The sequence below is a fragment of the Anguilla anguilla genome, chromosome 6 (genome assembly GCF_013347855.1).
Source record: "Anguilla anguilla isolate fAngAng1 chromosome 6, fAngAng1.pri, whole genome shotgun sequence".
Taxonomy (NCBI): domain Eukaryota; kingdom Metazoa; phylum Chordata; class Actinopteri; order Anguilliformes; family Anguillidae; genus Anguilla; species Anguilla anguilla.
In genome coordinates this window covers 38,929,853-38,935,994 of record NC_049206.1, presented here as the reverse complement: position 1 = coordinate 38,935,994, position 6,142 = coordinate 38,929,853, and the positions used below count along the sequence as shown (strand labels likewise).

Here is a 6,142-nt window from a genome sequence, read left to right as displayed (position 1 = left end):
TGTCACAATGGCTTCAATTATATATAAATGAATCAATATATGATCCAAAGATTAATTGCATTCAATACTAAACTATGTAATTAAATCATGTGTGCTCCAACAAACTGAGCAGACTTCTTAGCCAATTCAAGTTTTGGCATTGCAGCAGCATTGCATGTACCACCAGGTCAAGCTTTTACAAACTGGGAGAGAATGACGTGAGAATATGGAGAAATAAATTTTAAAAAATTTTAAAATCCCGAAATGTTTCAAATGTATCGTATGTGAATTTATGGTTCCCAAAATCAACCGTGAATTAACTGTAAAAATAAGAACCAGGACCAGAGCAAAAAATATAAAATGGCAATTTACAATTTAATAGTTCCAGCTAGGTCCTGCACACGCAGACCAAGGAACTCCAACAACGTGATTAACATCTCCAATAGACGTAGTCAGTTAGATCAAGATCAGGCTAGTCTGTCATTATCACACGGTATCTCTTTTGTCCCCCCTAAAAAAACTAATCCGAATTCACTACTAGAGTGGAACTGTGCTTTTTTAGAGATGTAAAACTCAAAGCCTTTTACACAAGGCGAGGGACTCCGCTGCTCCTACTCCTTATATGAACACTATAGCGACTCCAGATGACATAACCAGATGTCAGTTGGCCTGCATTTACCTCAAATTAATTGCAGTTATTGGTGTTCGTTGGCATACAAAGTTCACCTTCGGTTATTAGATTTATTGTTAAAGTTAGCAACACTTAGTTTCGACCATATTAGTACATCTGATTACAATGAATGGTAGCTAGCCGAACTAGATAACATGGCTAGTATCTAGCAAGGTTGTTCCTTGGTTAATTCAGTCATTACACACATCGTTTGTTAGGCAGTGCATCAATGACAGGTGATAAGATCAGCAGCATAAATGTGGATGATCATAGTAAAAAGAAAGTATAACTTCAGGTAGCTAATTACTTCACATATATTTCTGTTGAAGAGCTGGCGTGAAAGCATGGAAGACTAACTTTGATGACCTAGCAAGCCAGTTTCCTATAAAGGATCCAAAAAGCAACAAGGTATGTAATTGTCAGTTATATCTGTAGCATCCAAAACTTAATGCCAATGCCGCTTAAATAGTTGAAGATGTTTGAAGATACAGTTAGACACTGAAACAATTTCTGCTTATATAATCCCTGTAAGATATGTGATATTTATACTAAAATACCAAGTTTCCCACAGAAATTTCTGAAACTGTGCTGGGTGAACTCTAAACCCTCTAAAATATTCAAATCAAATCAAAATCAAGTTTAATTGTCACATACACAGTACAATGTATAGTGAAATTCTTAGGTGCCTAGCTCCAGAACAAAGCTAACAATTAGATAAATACAATATAATAAAGGTGAATCTAAGAATAGAATAGAAAATAAATCTAGCAATTAGATAAAATAAAATAGAATAAAGTAAAATAGAAAACTGGGGTGGTAAAAGTCCAAATCCTGAGGTGCCTATGAAAGCTCTTGGAGCAGGACGCTCACATGCTGTGGAATGGAAATGTTAGAGATGGAGAAGAGATACAAGATGTATGCTGTTGTAGAGAGCACGATCAACTCCATAACTCGCTATCTCCCTGTTTTGTTTTCTAGGATAAAATGATTAGGTGCAGGAGCTGAATAATTTGGATATTTTATATTTCAACCACTATAATGACGAGTGTATTTGTGTGTCCAGTCTGAGGTTTGTCAGCGGCAGTCGTGACAGCCAGGCCCGGATCTAGCACCAACAACAGGAGGGGAAGACCATGGGTGGGGGAACCGACTGGACCTTTACCCTCTCCCTGGACATATTATATAATAAAATGTTTTGTTGAATGCACTTGGTTGCCTTGTATATTCTGTACTATGGACCAAACTTCTTTCTTGGCTTAAATTGAGTAGTTGCTGGCATGATTGATATTTAGATTAGATTCAACTTTATTGTCATTGCACAAAGTACAAGTACTGAGACAACGAAATGCAGTTTAGCATCTAACCAGAAGTGCAAAAGAAGCAGTAAAGTGCTGTGCAGTGTAATGTACATATGTATAATATATAAATTGGGATGGAAGTTACGCCTTGGCGGGGGCATGCCCCATACCTATACAGCACCGAGAGTTTGGCACTTTTCAGGGTTCCCCACAGAAATAACCACAACAGCCACAGACACTCAACCTTTAAAAACTAAATTCTGTACATTCTCACCCCATTTCAACAGACAGAATTCATAAACAACTTCACATGTCCACACAATAAAGCCCCAAACTAAGGGGATTTTGCGTTTTCTCCTTCTTCTTCTTCTCATTCGTCTTCTTCTTCTTCTTATTTTTCCTGCCGCCAATCCCACTAACAACATGTCTCCCCATTGGACATTTTACCGACACCAGCCAGATCTTCACCTACACGACCCAATCAAAAACTTGCATACACACGCAAAATACCCATACCTTTTTATTCTGAAACATTCCCAGTTTAAACAGCTAGTGTGCTGTGGCCTAGTGGGCAAGGTTACAGTCTTGGAAACACGGGGTCCTTGCGGGGGCCAGCCGTGTATAGGTGTAACGCGTGACATGGAAACTATGGTAATTTCCATAGTTCTGCAATTAGGTAGCTATCTGACTCTTGTATTGTCTAGTATGTTTACATCAGCTCACAAAATCACATTCCCCCAGGCGCTAACGAAATGTTCAGCATTCATGTGATTGACATATGTTCAGCTTGTTACCTCCAATCAGTGTCATTACTGTTGTCGTGGGTGCCAATAGATTCTACTATATTAGTCTTAGTGCGTGCTTTTTGTTTTGGATAGATTAATGCATTGATATATTTCCCCAGTGACTTTGCAGGAATCTTCACAGGTTTTGAATAAACATCTCAACTGAGAAATAATTTGAATGTCACAATCAGTACACCTACCCATTCTTTCAGAACCCAGCGCACATTTTTCGGCATTTAAGAAAACCCTCAGTTTTACGCTTATCCCAACTTCCAAAGTGCATTTCAACATCAGGAGTATAGCCAAAAATGTATTTAAACATTAACTTAAGATTCAAAGATTCAAGGTTCAAAAACTTTATTGTCCACTTTATTGTCCAGGCAATAATGGAAATGTGTCTTTCACTGGTGCATAACTCACATAGAGATACAATACTGTACATGTAAGAACATCAAATGCACACAAAAAGACAACACAGTACATGTAGTAAAATCTCATGCAGTAAAAAGGTAAAATGAAGTAAAAAGTGGTGTATTAAACAGGAGTTGGAGTCAAAAGTTAAGAAGTTAAAAAGTTGACCAGTGGTAATTAAAAATTAAATACTAAATATAAAGTGCTGTAAGCTAGCTCAGCTCAATAAGTCCACAGGTTCCTCCTTAGTTGCTGTTGAGATGCGCAATGGCGGTGGGGATAAAGGATTTTTTAAAACAGCACTTCCGTGCACAGGGGACTCTGAACCTCCGCCCCGACAGCATCATCTCAAATGAGGTATGAATGGGGTGAGATGTGTCCTCAAGGATTTTGTTGGCCATTCTGTTTACTGTTTTTGCATGATGTTCTGGGAGCTGGATCTGTGTGCAGCCTGTGATTTTGGTTCCCTGGTTGACCACTCTGGAGAGTTTGGCTTTGCTCCTCACAGACAAGTGACCAAACCACGACACAATGTTGAAGGTTAGTACACTTTCAATCAGAGCTTGGTAGACACTGCTCAGGATCTCTTTTTTGACCTCAAATCCTGTAAGTTTCCGCAGCAGAAAAAGTTGTTGTTGGGCCTTCTTATATACAGCCTCTCCATGCCCTGAGAAAGAGAGGGTCTGGTCTATTTCAGTGCCAAGGTATTTAAAACAGGGTACTTGCTCCACTTCTTGATCATTAATCTGCAGTGGCTTTGACAGTGGGTGGGGCATAATGGTCTTGTTGCCTCCCAGGTACATCTCCTTAGTCTTCTTCATGTTGAGTTTAAGATTGCTCTTATCAAACCACTCGGTCAGTTCGGCAACATAGTCCACATATGTGTTCAAAGACTGACAATTGGTCAGGCGAGCTACCAGAGCCATATCATCTGCGTACTTCACTAGGGTGAGGCAGTTGTTGTTGCACATGCTCTCGTTGGTATAAATAGAAAACAAAACAGGGGACAGGGCGCCGCCCTGAGAAACCCCTGTATTCAAAATCAGCTCATCAGTAAAACATCTGTTCAGATTGACACCTCGGGGTCGGTTGAATAAAAACTCTCTGATCCATAAAATCAAGGTGGGGTGAACTTGCAGATCACAGCGATGCTTAATAAGTGTATTTGGGTGCACAGTGTTAAAAGCTGATGAAAAGTCCATGTATACAACTCGTGCATATGCCCCTGCCTTGTCTAGGTGTTGTGAAACAGCATGAAGGAGTGTCAAGCTTGCATCCTCTACTCCCCTTTTAGCCTTGTATGCAAACTGCAACAGGTCCATTTGGTCGCTCAGTGATGCTGTGCGTTGTTTGCATATAACCGTTTCCATGAGAATGGGGGTAAGGGCTATAGACCGAAAGTCGTTCATGTCTTTGGCCCTGGGCCAAACTTTTAAATGACCTTGAAATATACTAACAAATCTATAAGCATGTTCTGCTTATAGAGTTCTGCTTCTGGTGACCTCTGTAAGAATTTTGCTGTGGTTACAACCAGTGTTGCCCAGGCAAAGAAATATTTCCAGCCCAGTTTCTCAAAACCTAGCAACAATGGAAATGATCTACTGAGGCTGGGAGTGTGAATGTGTGTGACAGTGTGTGTGTGTGTGTTTTACAGATAAATATGAAATAAATATGAAATATTTTAGATATCCCACAATTTCATCTTCAATGTTGCCCATTTTGGGAAAAAGACCACAGACAATACTGGTCATGAATGTAGAATATTGCAGCTATGGAGGTAAAAATATATAAATCTGTTCAGGCTGGTGAGGTATCCTACACTTTCTTTTTTACTGCTTTCGGTATTCTCAATAACAGCATTAGCATTAAACTTAAAATACATCCATTCCATCCATCTGAAATATTTCTCTTATTGTAATTTGAGGGTTGTTCAAAGACCTCAAGACACCGCTTTTCCTAAGTCAGGGCTCAGGACAGCTCTCAGCCTGTCAATCATGTTGCAAGTTTACAGTGCTGTCAGAGCAGGCTACATATTTAAGAGCAGAGCACAGATAGGCAGAGATGGTGCTATAGTTGCCTAGAAAACAAAGCAAAAATGGCAGCGAAAAAATCTGACAAAATTACCAGTTTAGCCTTCGACTGTGACAGCATATATGCTATTGATTTTTTAATTTTTTTTTTAAAGAAACAAGAAAAGACTGTCAAAGAAAATATTATGACCAAAAATAGACTGAAACGAGCAAGAGACAAGACTCAACTGAACATCGGTTCGGATTTCAGCAGTGGCGAGAGCTCACTTAAAAGGCTTCAAAGGTGATGCTGAGCTTGCAGTATTTCTCATGGACAGGTAATTATATTGCTTGTTCTGATTCTGTGGGAATGTGTTCGCCCCGAACTGTGTATCCGACGTAGCTAGAAAATATTACCAGATGTATTTAGCACACTGTTTACATATAGCTATGCTGTACTTTATGCCTTATCTTGTAACTTATATGTTGCTAGCGATGTTTAGGCTATAGCGAACTAGGCTATGCTGTTCAAGTAAAAAAGCAAAATCACACACTCCAGTTCCAGATACATTTAGTCTAGTAGCCTAATGTTTATTGACTACGTTTCACCTGTAACTTTGTCAGAATCTCTTCGAAAACGCCGGTGTTTGCCTTCATTTACTGTCATTAGCCCATAAAAGCTATATTATAGGCTATCTATTCGTTTATGTTCATTGTGGTTACGTTTTTTATTGTATTATGGCGTGTTTTATTTTCTACTTATGAATGTGGCATTATGTGCTGCATTGTCCCTACTTCACTTTTCAGCACCCTTGACCACTCTCTCCACAGGCCTACTCAGTCAGTGCGTAGTTGGAGACTTTGGAGCAGATGAGCGGGTCTTCGCATGGAAGGGCGGGAGGGGGTGGAGCGTTTTTTTTTTTTTTTTTTTTTTTTAAGCTCTCCTTGGTTAGTTTCTTCAAACGTACATATCGCACTTTTAAGTGTGCC

At 39.4% G+C, this 6,142-nt stretch overlaps 1 long non-coding RNA gene across 1 annotated transcript; it reads left to right on the top strand.

Annotated features, from left to right (window-relative positions):
• The first annotated feature begins 5,193 nt into the window (after positions 1–5,193).
• Positions 5,194–6,071, top strand: LOC118230148. Its single transcript, XR_004765799.1, has 2 exons — positions 5,194–5,490; positions 5,984–6,071. It is a non-coding gene; the product is annotated as an uncharacterized LOC118230148 (long non-coding RNA).
• The last annotated feature ends 71 nt before the right edge of the window (positions 6,072–6,142 follow it).